Below are 14,475 nucleotides of genomic sequence, written 5' to 3'. Positions count from 1 at the left end.
TGAGTCCGTAAGGCATGACTAAGTACTCATAGTGTCCATTAGTGGTGTGAAAAGCAGTCTTCCATTCATCTCCTTCTCTTATCCTGATCAGGTTGTAGGCACTGTGTAGATCGAGTTTAGTGAATACTTTGGCCCCTTGTAGCTGTTCGAGGGTGGCTGGAACTAAGGGGAGAGGATATGGGTAAGGCACTGTGATAGCGTTCAAACCGCGATAGTCAATGCATGGCCGGAGCCCTCCATCCTTCTTTTCCACAAAGAAGAAGCCTGCCACTGCCGGAGATGTAGAGGGCCATATATAACCTGCTGCAAGGGCCTCTTTGATGTAGTCCTCCATAGCCTTTTTTTCCGGGATGGGAACAGGGTAAACTCAGTTCTTGGGTGGTACGGCGTTGGGGAGGAGTTCTATGGTGCAATCCCATGGTCTGTGTGGAGGGAGCCTGGTTCGCACCTCCCGTAGGTCGTAGTATTCAGGAGGGAGTGAAGTAGGACTGGACGAAGCTGGGCTTTCTATAGAAGTAGCGAGGCATGGACGAGGAGTATGATTCAAAAAACAGTCCTTTATGCAGAAAGGGGCCCATCTTCGGAGGTCACCGTCCTTCCAGGATATGTCTGGGTCGTGAAGTTGCAGCCAGGGAAGGCCCAGCACTATGGGGTTGGACGGGGAAGAGATGACAAAGAAAGATAAACGTTCATGATGGAATAATCCGAGTTGGAGGTCAATGGGTTGTGTTTGCTGAGAAATGAGACCCCCTCCAATGGGCTGATCGTTGATGGTGGTCACTCTGAGCGGGGGTATGCATGGGACTGTGGGGATGTGAAGATCGCGCACCAGAGTCTCGTCCATGAGGTTGACCGCCAAGCCCGAGTCAATTAATGCTGTGACAAAAAACTGAGAATGAGCAAAGAGGAGATAGAGAAGAGAAGAGAAGAGAAGAGAAGAGAAGAGAAGAGAAGAGAAGAGAAGAGAAGAGAAGAGAAGAGAGCCGGAAGAGAAACTTTGGATAAGCGTACTATGGTTTCTACCTGTGACGTAGATGGTTTTTCAGGACATCGGAGCACTCTGTGACCGGGTTTCCCACAGTAGAAGCAGAGGTTGAGTTTAGTACGCCGTTCACGCTCCTCCGCTGTAACTCGAGCCCTTCCCAGTTGCATGGGTTCAGAATAATCCTCTGTGTACGGTCGCACTTCCATTTTATAACGCGGCGGGGGCGTGAGGTGGTGGCTGTAGGTCGGTGTTGGCGGCGCAGGTTATCCAGACGGATGGCTGTGGAAATGTATTGAGACAACATGACGTTGGTGTCGCGGCATGCCATTTCTGCTTGTAAATCCGGGTTGAGCCCCTCGAGGAAAACCGCCATGAGAGCAGTAGCATTCCATCCCGACTGAGCTGCCAACGTGCGGAATTTTATAGCATAATCCGCGGCTGTGTCCACCCCCTGGCGTAATTCCAGCAGCTGAACGGAAACATCCTTGCTTCCCGCTGGGTATTCAAACACTTCCTTAATTAAATTAGCGAAATAATCCACGGACGATTTAACTTGGGGGTTGGAGTCCCAAACTGCTGCTGCCCAATCTAGCGCTCTACCGGTTAGCAGGGATAATATGAACGCGCACCTGGTTCTCTCGTCGCGGTATGCCTCAGGTTGGTGAGAGAAATAGTTATCGCACTGACGAAGGAAACCCCGGCAGCGATCGGCGGATCCGTCGAACTTCTCTGATAGAGCAAAACGAGGAAGTTCGCTGCGAACGTTGTACGCTGGCGCCGCGGCTGCCGCTTGATCCGGTGGCTGTTGCTGGAGCTGTTGGTTAGCGGCTTTCAGTGCATCGACCTCCGCCTGATAAGCTTGAATGAGGACTTGCTGTCGCCATAGCGCCGCTTGCATATCTGCTGGACTCATCTCTGGCGAAGCGTTCTGTAACGTCTCGTCAGATGTAGGAGCATTAGAATCCATTCGCAGATAATATAAAGGGCCGAAGGCTAAGATCTTGGTCGAGGTCACGGAGAAACAGGGTCAAAACCAGAAAGCTACGTAGAAAAATCAAAACCAAAACACTAGTCCAGAAATCGAAGTCAGAAGAAAACGAGCAGGGTCATACACGAGGAAACTAGATAGTGACTAAATCAAGGCTTGGCTAGTAACACTAAGGAAACAATGCTTCGCGATGTGACTGCGATAGAGTGCTACTTATATACGTGACTGAACCGGAAGTGGGCAGAAACAGGTAATATTCGGGCGATGGCTCCCTCTGGTGTTCAGGCCTCGTGACACTGGGACACAGTGAAGAAAATGGCCGATTGTTTCACTAGATAAGAACCTTCTTCCTGGGCGGGGATTGTTTAGAGCTCTTTGAAGCTGCATTTAAACTGTATTTTGGAAGGTCAAGTAAGTGGAAGGCACCACTGAAGTCCACTATATGGAGAAAAATTCTAAAATGTGGTTTTTATAAAACATCATTTCTTTATGACTGAAGAAAAAAAGACATGAAGATTTTGGATGACCAGGGGGTGAGTCAATGCAGATGATTTATTGCTCTATGTATCTGATCCTGTATCGGCTCTGCCCGGTATCTTATCCACTCTTGATACATTCAGCTCCTTTTCTGGATATAAATTAAATTTTCAGAAGAGAGAATGTTATCCAATCAACACAATTGCTTTGGAACTTAAGCACCTGGCCTTCAAAAGCTCTCCCGATGGATTTAGGTACCTTGGTATTAATGTGACACGTACATTCTCATTCCCAAACTTTACTCCACCTAGAACTAAAATGAAGTCTGATCTTCAGAGATGGAATAGTCTACCTTTGTCTCTGATTGGGAAGATTAATGCTATTAAAATGAATGTTCTGCCTAAATTCCTCTTTTTATTTCTAACAATCCCATTGTTCTAAGCACTTCTTTGACTCATTAGATAAACTGATTAATTCTTATGTTTGGTCTGGTCCCATGGTGCGTAAATCATTACTTAAGAGATGGAAGTCCAGCGGTGGTCTGACATGACCAGAGTCTCAGTATTATTACTGGACAGCACACATTCATAAGATACAGTTCGAAGCCCAGTCGTGTTCTTCCTCATCCTCTATATCTGCTCTTATATATTCTTCTCTTCCAATTAAAATTTCTTTGTATGTTAAAAATTCTGTTGTATTTAACACTTTAAAAATCTGCTATCAATTTAGGAAATGTTTCAAGTTTGTAAAAGCTTCTCCTTTAGGTCCAGAATGGTGGGATAGTGGTGTGAGTGGTTTATGTCGTGTCTCGTGCTCGGCTCACACTTGTTCAGTTTAAGGTCATTTACAGGGTACATACCCAGATGTTTAGGACAAATGTGACAGATGCTCTGACTCACAATTTCACCCGAGTCACATGTTTTTTTTCTGTCCACAACTATTTAATTTTAGGTCAGTTTATTTCAGTACAGTGTCCACTACACTGGGAGTACATTTGCAACCCTGCCTACTGATTGCAATTTTTGTAATTGCAACTCTATGCAGAAGGAGTTATGAGTTTCACATCACTGTTGTCCAGACGTCGCCTTCTTCTTCAGTGGTGTTTGTTTGTTCTCCTTACTTTTTTTTTAATTGTCAGATTATTGTTATTGTTGTTTTTATTGTTATTATTTTATTTTACTCCTTTTTCATGTAAAACCAAAATGGGATTCTGTAATGTTAATCATTGAGATTCAAGATTCAGGAGGTTTATTGTCATATGCAGAGTGAAAACAGTTGGTTTAGACCATACAATGAAATTCTTACTTTGTACATCTCCCTTACCACAAGAATAAAAATAATAGAATATATGAAAAATCCAATATAAAAATAAATATAAGGATATAGTATATACAGATTAGACATAAGTAAGGTGCTCAGTGTGTTGTGTGGCAGCAGTCAGTGGGGTGTGAGGTAGTGGTGTTAAGTGTTGTTCAGGAGTCTGATGGTTTGTGAATAGAAGCTGTTTGTGAGTCTTTTTGTTGACTTGATCTCACTCCTGTAGCATCTCCCAGATAGCAGAAGTGTAAAGAGGTTGTGTAGTGGGTGTGTATTGTCACTGATAATGTTTTGGGCCCTCCTGATGACCCTGTGTTGTAAATGTCCTGGAGTGATGGGATGGCCGCTCCACAGAGGAACTGTGCAGATTTATGACACGCTGGAGACCTTTCCTGTCCTGAACAGTGCAGCTTCCGTTGCTGAGGATCTCTGTTGACATGCCAAATTTCCTCAGCCTTCTTAAAAAGTACAGTCGCTGCTGGGATCTTCTCAGGATCTGTTGAGTGTTGTGAGACCAAGGAATTTTAAGGTTTTCACCCTCTCTACCTCTGTCTCACCGATGTAGATTGGAGTGTGCTGCTCCAGTGGAGCAGTGGTTACAAAGAGATCTTTCTTTAAGAGGTAGAGTTCTTCTCTCTAAAGCTGAAGGTCTTTCAACACTTACTTATGCAGCTGAGTCTGTCCCTCTAGACCCCAAACTTGGCAAAGTCATCGACCAGCTACTTTTCCATTTTTTTATGAAAGTGATCAGTTCATTATATTAAAAAGTCTGTTCTAATGAACACACTTGAAAAAGGAGGTCTCAACTTCTTATACTTTAGTACTCTAAGTTGCCTCAGAACAATAGTTTACAAATCATTTCCTCACCCCCTCATCATTCAAGATGTTCCTGTCATTCTTTCTTCAGTCATAAAGAAATGATGTTGGGTTAAAACCACATTTCAGGATTTTTCTCCATATAGTGGACTTCAACGTTCCTCTGAGTCTGACCTTCCAGAATGCAGTTTAAATGCAGCTTCAGGGAGCTCTAAACCTCCATCCTCACTCAGGATTTTATTAAAGGAAATTTGTGAGCAGTCACATTATTTCCAAGCGACATAATCTTTTATTCAAGATCAAAGAACTTTATTAATTCCAGGAGGAAACTGCTTAAATGTTTAAGGTCCGATACAAAGTAGGGTCTACAGTGAGGGCTGGTTACGGTGCGGTCAGCTTATGGTATGGACAAAACAAAAGGTTTAAACAAAAGAACTGGATGTGGAAGTCATTTTAAACATAAAACATCCGCTTAGAAATAACATGCTTCCTCGAAAAATTCCTTTAATAAAACTAAAACATTAATTTTCGAGTTATTCTCGAGTTATTTTGTAAAATATCTCCCAGCGTCACTGAGGACACTCTTTTAATTTACCTTAATTTACCTGTGCAGGTTGTGTGTGTGAGCCTGCAGGAAACACCATCAATGCAACACGACTGCTGATAATCAAGAACAAAGACCTGAAGGATCTCAGCGTGATGGAGGAACCAAGAGGTGCGTTATTATTAAGTAATGAGTGTGTATAAGTGTGTAATGAGTGTGTAATGAGTTGTATATGGGGGTGTGTGTGATGAGTGTGTGTGATGAGTGTGTGTGAGTTTATTTTTTTCCACAAAATGCCTCTGATAGAAACCTGTGTTAATAATACAGTGTTTGTGTGTGTTTGTGTGTGTGTGTGTATTTGTTTGTTTGTGTGTGTGTTTGTGTGTGTGTGTTTGTGTGTATTTGTTTGTTTGTGTTTGTGTGTGTGTTTGTGTGTATTTGTTTGTTTGTGTGTGTTTGTGTGTGTGTGTGTTTGTGTGTATTTGTTTGTTTGTGTGTGTTTGTGTGTGTGTGTGTTTGTGTGTATTTGTTTGTTTGTGTGTGTTTGTGTGTGTGTTTGTGTGTATTTGTTTGTTTGTGTGTGTTTGTGTGTGTGTGTGTGTGTATTTGTTTGTTTGTGTGTGTTTGTGTGTGTTTGTGTGTATTTGTTTGTTTGTGTTTGTGTGTGTGTGTGTTTGTGTGTGTATTTGTTTGTTTGTGTGTGTGTGTGTGTGTCTTCTCCAGAAGTGCCTGTGTTATCTGTTGTGATTCCTCTTGTTGGAGCTTCGGTCTTCATCAGTCTTCTTCTCCTCAGCTTATCAGTGATTAATAAACAAGGTGAGTTACAGCAGGATCTCAGACTCCGCCCCCTCTATTGTCTAGCTATGCACTAAACCCCTCCCACCTTAACTCTCCCTAGCCTCTAAGCTCCACCTCCTTGGCCATATCTGCTTTGCTCCACCCCCTCAGCTCTCTATTCTCTATTCATACACTGACCCAGCCTCTTTGGTATATGTCTATCTGTCTGACCCCGCCCACTCAGCCCCACCCACTCATGAGCAAGGTGGCATTCTTTTTCAGTATGCTACTGTGATAAATATTGGCATTGAACTACAAGTTTTATAAGTTCTCTATGACTTTATGTACAGTTTGTGTTCAGAGTTACTGCAAGTTATTACATTAACCTTTCTCCTTCTCTCCTCTCGTCTTCTGTGTTTCCAGGATCTCAGGTTGGAGGTGAGGACGATGTGTCCATGTGTTAAAATAGTTATTCAGATTATTTATATTTCAAGGAAATTGTTGTTTGTGCTCTTAAAAATGACTAAAGATATGCACATGCATAAATCATGAAAGTTTTATTTCTTTATTTATAAATTTATTTCTACATTTCAGATTCATAAATGTACATTGTTAAGTAATAACTCCTTGTTTTATTTATTTTAAAAGGTGAAACTCGACTCAAATCTAAAAACAAAACGCTGGTTAAAACTATAAAAAGATAAAGAAGAACTTTAAAAAGATAAAAAGAAACTATTAAGATCTGTCTAATATTCCATTGTTAAAGATTACACATGACTAGTAGATGATCGGCGTTCTGTGTGATTCAGGGCGCCCTCTGGTGGCCAGACAGGAGAACTTTATGATTATGATGATATCTGTACTGAATAAATACACACAACTCATTACAATATATACAAATACTTTCCTTTCTTTATTTTTTAGGTGTTTTAGGCTCTCTTATCCATTATCCTCCTCACTCTCTGGAGAACACGATGAAGCAGGAATCTCTTCTACGTCCTGTCGGAACTCAGAGTCCCTCCCTGAGTGGACATACTGCAGAATGGTTCTGAAGTCTTTTCCAATGACCAATATTCCAATATTCCCCAAATATTCACAAAAATGATAAGAAATGAAATAAAGAACTCCTTCAGGCTTGGATGAGAAGAAGCAACCAGCTTTATTGCAGAAAACAACAACACAGAAATTGGCATTCAAAATTTATCTTTATTACACTTATAAAGTAAGTATTGTTTTGTGAGGATCATGGTGGTTGCCTGACATTTAGTAAGAATACTAAGAATATCCAGCATTTACTCAGTTTCACTTATTGCCTAAGCAGTAATGTGGTAAACGTATTGGCTCTGCTTCATATTTTAGTTCGGTTTAATTTGGGTTAGTTTATTTATTGTAGTTTATTTTAGTTTAGTCTAATTTAGTTTTAGTCCCCTTCCGTGCTTCAGGCCCTTTAACGTATCTCACTATTCGTATTCTCACCTGTTCATCACGTTTATGCTGGCCTGCCATCGGTGCTTTTGCCTTCTTTTTTTTATTTTTTTTTTTTTACATGTTTGGTTATTACCAGCCAATAGGATGGTTCTTTATAAACACAGAGAGTGGGATTATAAATGATTATAAACACAGAGTGGGATTATAAATGATTATAAACACAGAGTGGGATTATAAATGATTATAAACACAGAGAGTGGGATTATAAATCATTATAAACACAGAGAGTGGGATTATAAATCATTATAAACACAGAGAGTGGGATTATAAATCATTATAAACACTGAGAGTGGGATTATAAATCATTATAAACACAGAGTGGGATTATAAATGATTATAAACACAGAGTGGGATTATAAATGATTATAAACACAGAGAGTGGGATTATAAATGATTATAAACACAGAGAGTGGGATTATAAATCATTATAAACACAGAGAGTGGGATTATAAATCATTATAAACACAGAGAGTGGGATTATAAATCATTATAAACACTGAGAGTGGGATTATAAATCATTATAAACACTGAGAGTGGGATTATAAATCATTATAAACACTGAGAGTGGGATTATAATCATTATAAACACTGAGAGTGGGATTATAAATCATTATAAACACAGAGAGTGGGATTATAAATCATTATAAACACTGTGAGTGGGATTATAAATCATTATAAACACAGAGAGTGGGATTATAAATCATTATAAACACAGAGTGGGATTATAAATTATTATAAACACAGAGAGTGGGATTATAAATCATTATAAACACAGAGAGTGGGATTATAAATCATTATAAACACTGAGAGCGGGATTATAAATCATTATAAACACTGAGAGCGGGATTATAAATCATTATAAACAGAGAGAGCGGGATTATAAATCATTATAAACACTGAGAGTGGGATTATAAATCATTATAAACACTGAGAGTGGGATTATAATCACTATAAACACTGAGAGTGGGATTATGAATCATTATAAACACTGAGAGTGGGATTATGAATCATTATAAACACAGAGTGGGGTTATGAATCATTATAAACACTGAGAGTGGGATTATAAATCATTATAAACACTGAGAGTGGGATTATAAATCATTATAAACACTGAGAGTGGGATTATAAATCATTATAAACACTGAGAGTGGGATTATAAATCATTATAAACACAGAGTGGGATTATAATCATTATAAACACTGAGAGTGGGATTATAAATCATTATAAACACTGAGAGTGGGATTATAAATCATTATAAACACTGAGAGTGGGATTATAAATCATTATAAACACAGAGTGGGATTATAATCATTATAAACACTGTGAGTGGGATTATAAATCATTATAAACACAGAGAGTGGGATTATAAATCATTATAAACACAGAGAGTGGGATTATAAATCATTATAAACACAGAGTGGGATTATAAATTATTATAAACACAGAGAGTGGGATTATAAATCATTATAAACACAGAGAGTGGGATTATAAATCATTATAAACACAGAGAGTGGGATTATAAATCATTATAAACACAGAGAGTGGGATTATAAATCATTATAAACACAGAGAGTGGGATTATAAATCATTATAAACACAGAGTGGGATTATAAATCATTATAAACACAGAGAGTGGGATTATAAATCATTATAAACACAGAGAGTGGGATTATAAATCATTATAAACACAGAGTGGGATTATAAATCATTATAAACACTGTGAGTGGGATTATAAATCATTATAAACACTGAGAGTGGGATTATAAATCATTATAAACACAGAGTGGGATTATAAATCATTATAAACACTGAGAGTGGGATTATAAATCATTATAAACACTGAGAGTGGGATTATAAATCATTATAAACACAGAGTGGGATTATAAATCATTATAAACACTGTGAGTGGGATTATAAATCATTATAAACACTGAGAGTGGGATTATAAATCATTATAAACACAGAGTGGGATTATAAATCATTATAAACACTGAGAGTGGGATTATAATCATTATAAACACTGAGAGTGGGATTATAAATCATTATAAACAAAGAGAGTGGGATTATAAATCATTATAAACACAGAGTGGGATTATAAATTATTATAAACACAGAGAGTGGGATTATAAATCATTATAAACACAGAGAGTGGGATTATAAATCATTATAAACACAGAGTGGGATTATAAATCATTATAAACACTGAGAGTGGGATTATAATCATTATAAACACTGAGAGTGGGATTATAAATCATTATAAACACTGAGAGTGGGATTATAAATCATTATAAACACAGAGTGGGATTATAAATCATTATAAACACTGTGAGTGGGATTATAAATCATTATAAACACTGAGAGTGGGATTATAAATCATTATAAACACAGAGAGTGGGATTATAAATCATTATAAACACAGAGAGTGGGATTATAAATCATTATAAACACAGAGAGTGGGATTATAAATCATTATAAACACAGAGAGTGGGATTATAAATCATTATAAACACAGAGTGGGATTATAAATCATTATAAACACAGAGAGTGGGATTATAAATCATTATAAACACAGAGAGTGGGATTATAAATCATTATAAACACTGTGAGTGGGATTATAAATCATTATAAACACTGAGAGTGGGATTATAAATCATTATAAACACAGAGTGGGATTATAAATCATTATAAACACTGAGAGTGGGATTATAAATCATTATAAACACTGAGAGTGGGATTATAAATCATTATAAACACAGAGTGGGATTATAAATCATTATAAACACTGTGAGTGGGATTATAAATCATTATAAACACTGAGAGTGGGATTATAAATCATTATAAACACAGAGTGGGATTATAAATCATTATAAACACTGAGAGTGGGATTATAATCATTATAAACACTGAGAGTGGGATTATAAATCATTATAAACAAAGAGAGTGGGATTATAAATCATTATAAACACAGAGTGGGATTATAAATTATTATAAACACAGAGAGTGGGATTATAAATCATTATAAACACAGAGAGTGGGATTATAAATCATTATAAACACAGAGTGGGATTATAAATCATTATAAACACTGAGAGTGGGATTATAATCATTATAAACACTGAGAGTGGGATTATAAATCATTATAAACACTGAGAGTGGGATTATAAATCATTATAAACACAGAGTGGGATTATAAATCATTATAAACACTGTGAGTGGGATTATAAATCATTATAAACACTGAGAGTGGGATTATAAATCATTATAAACACAGAGAGTGGGATTATAAATCATTATAAACACAGAGAGTGGGATTATAAATCATTATAAACACAGAGAGTGGGATTATAAATCATTATAAACACAGAGAGTGGGATTATAAATCATTATAAACACAGAGTGGGATTATAAATCATTATAAACACAGAGAGTGGGATTATAAATCATTATAAACACAGAGAGTGGGATTATAAATCATTATAAACACTGAGAGTGGGATTATAAATCATTATAAACACAGAGTGGGATTATAAATCATTATAAACACTGAGAGTGGGATTATAAATCATTATAAACACAGAGTGGGATTATAAATCATTATAAACACAGAGAGTGGGATTATAAATCATTATAAACACAGAGAGTGGGATTATAAATCATTATAAACACTGAGAGTGGGATTATAAATCATTATAAACAAAGAGAGTGGGATTATAAATCATTATAAACACAGAGTGGGATTATAAATTATTATAAACACAGAGAGTGGGATTATAAATCATTATAAACACAGAGAGTGGGATTATAAATCATTATAAACACAGAGTGGGATTATAAATCATTATAAACACTGAGAGTGGGATTATAATCATTATAAACACTGAGAGTGGGATTATAAATCATTATAAACACTGAGAGTGGGATTATAAATCATTATAAACACAGAGTGGGATTATAAATCATTATAAACACTGTGAGTGGGATTATAAATCATTATAAACACTGAGAGTGGGATTATAAATCATTATAAACACTGAGAGTGGGATTATAATCATTATAAACACTGAGAGTGGGATTATAAATCATTATAAACACTGAGAGTGGGATTATAATCATTATAAACACTGAGAGTGGGATTATAAATCATTATAAACACAGAGAGTGGGATTATAAATCATTATAAACACTGTGAGTGGGATTATAAATCATTATAAACACAGAGAGTGGGATTATAAATCATTATAAACACAGAGAGTGGGATTATAAATCATTATAAACACAGAGTGGGATTATAAATTATTATAAACACAGAGAGTGGGATTATAAATCATTATAAACACAGAGAGTGGGATTATAAATCATTATAAACACAGAGAGTGGGATTATAAATCATTATAAACACAGAGAGTGGGATTATAAATCATTATAAACACAGAGAGTGGGATTATAAATCATTATAAACACAGAGTGGGATTATAAATCATTATAAACACAGAGAGTGGGATTATAAATCATTATAAACACAGAGTGGGATTATAAATCATTATAAACACAGAGAGTGGGATTATAAATCATTATAAACACCGAGAGTGGGATTATAAATCATTATAAACACAGAGAGTGGGATTATAAATCATTATAAACACTGTGAGTGGGATTATAAATCATTATAAACACAGAGAGTGGGATTATAAATCATTATAAACACTGTGAGTGGGATTATAAATCATTATAAACATTTATTACTCCTCACACTGACCCTCGTTCCCTCAGATCCACAAGCACTGCTCCACTGGTCCACCATCTCTCAGGGCCAGAGATAGTTCTACATCTAGACTCTTCTCTGTTCTGGCACCAGTTAGCAGCCCATGGGTCCTCAGGTTAGTAGTTCTTTACCATGACCTCATCACTAGTTTCAAATTTGTCATGGTGCGCTTCCTGACCAAAAGACATCTTGTTTTTCTGACCATGCCAAATTTGTTGAGTGGCTTGTGATAAATAGAAGGCAAGGAGTTGTGCATGTTCTTGAGCTCCTTACTCAGACTGTTTACAGTGGTCTGTAACTGCTTTAGATCAGTTTTGGGGCCTGTTGGTCTTTCCTTTCAATCTACAGTAGCATGGCCCTCATTTCCTTTGCCCTTGCAGTCTCTATTCCTATCAAGCTTTTTAACACCTACAGCTGACACAGGATTGGATCTCTAAGTTAGCAAGTTGCTGTTGTAAATCTGTGTCATATTAGAAATGATGTCATTATATTCAGAGAGACGGGTCAGAAACATTGTTACAGCAGAACGAGTGAGAGGATCACATTTGTTAATCAAAGCAGATTTGAAACTGACAACATTCTGAGTAATGTTAGGATTACCACTGAAAGTTTTGAATACCTCCAATAATCGCTCTGAAAATACCATCGGGATCTCACCTTTCCTCATGTGTACAGCAGATATTTTATCCCAATTAACTGACATCACACCTAAGACTTCAAGTAGTGCCTGTTTCCTTTCTAACTTATTGGCAGTTCTGGTCTTCACTTTCTGATTTAAGGCTTCAGACAGAGTCTTGGGCAAACACATCGTTAACAAAAGGCATGCATCACCATCTTTAAGTTTGTAAATGTCAGCATATTCTCCAGCATATTCTCCAAATATGCTACAGGTTTTTTAGAAAATCTTAAGGATCTTGCTGGGCACAATCAAAAATCCCAATATTCTTGAGCACAGCATCTAGCTCATTGGGATTAAACCCTCTGACCATAGTAGAGGTCATTGGTACCTCTGCTCCTTCACTAGCATGCATAGTTGTAGTAGCAGAGTACTGACTACTGACTGACTGAGAATCTGAGAATCTGTTTCTGGACTCTCATCACTATCTTAATGCAAATCTGTCATTTCTGGAGCTCTGTTACACAACATGCCACCTACAGATATCTTCGTGGTATTTTTTCTCCTTTCTGCCATTTTTGATCAGAAATTCACACGCAATCTTTACTCTCTCCAAATCATTGGTCAATGTTTCCACAGACGATCTAAGCAAGCTATTGTTAGTTTTAAGAAGCACAATTTCATTCTTCATCTTGACCTTTTCATCTTTCCAGATTGTTGCAGTGTTTCTCAGGTTTTCTCAGATCAGTATGTTTGCCCAGTCAGCCTCTGTTGGTGTTGGTTGTGGTTGAATTCAGTCAAATGTTCCGTCAGCGTCAAACAGTAAACACTGACAGGGTGATTTGGCGTATTTTGTATCACTATAATGGGGTTTATTTTGCAAGCAAACTTAATGAACTTAATAAACTTAATGTGAATTATGTAATGTGTATCTATCTATCTATCTATCTATCTATCTATCTATCTATCTATCTATCTATCTATCTATCTATCTATCTATCTATCAATCTAAAATGAAAGTGTTAGTAATGCAGGACTGTAAATAGCCATTTATCAGGTGATTAAGTATCATTACTGCTAAGATAAAATATTGAAAATGTTACTGTTAAAGTCAACTGTTAAAGCATGCAATAAATCTACTATGAATCAGTGAATTGAAGTACTGAAGTAATGAAGGTAAACATTAAACACACACACACACACACACACAAAAGAAATTTTGCTGTCCTTTCTTTCTGTCTTGCTGATTTCTCGAGATATTTCGATGTCCGTTAACTGACTATCTGCTGAACGGGAATGAGGCTCACAATCACATGAGGCCAAATATAGAAAAACTATATTGATTCACTAACAACAAAAGTGGGCGGGAGGAATATTTGAAACAAGCTAATCAGAGCTTAGCCTCAAGTCACATGCTTTTCAAAACTTTACGTAACCACATACACACTCGTTTGTCTGGCGCCCCGCACACGCACACACACACGCACACGTGATGGCCCTGTGATGGACTGGTGACCTGTCCAGGGTGTACCCCTGCCTTTTGCCCAGTGTGCTCCAGCAGATCCCCGTAACCCTAATTAGGAATAAAGCAGGTATAGAAAATGAATGGATGGATGTTAACGCGTTAAAGGAGCATTCTTCTATGGGTAACTTTAAGGGGACGGGGCCCCAGAGCCCCCTATTGACCTTGTTTATACTGAAAAA

The sequence above is a fragment of the Hemibagrus wyckioides genome, linkage group LG20, assembly GCF_019097595.1.
Source record: "Hemibagrus wyckioides isolate EC202008001 linkage group LG20, SWU_Hwy_1.0, whole genome shotgun sequence".
In the NCBI taxonomy this organism is placed as follows: Eukaryota; Metazoa; Chordata; class Actinopteri; order Siluriformes; family Bagridae; genus Hemibagrus; species Hemibagrus wyckioides.
Note: the sequence above shows the minus strand (reverse complement) of the source record.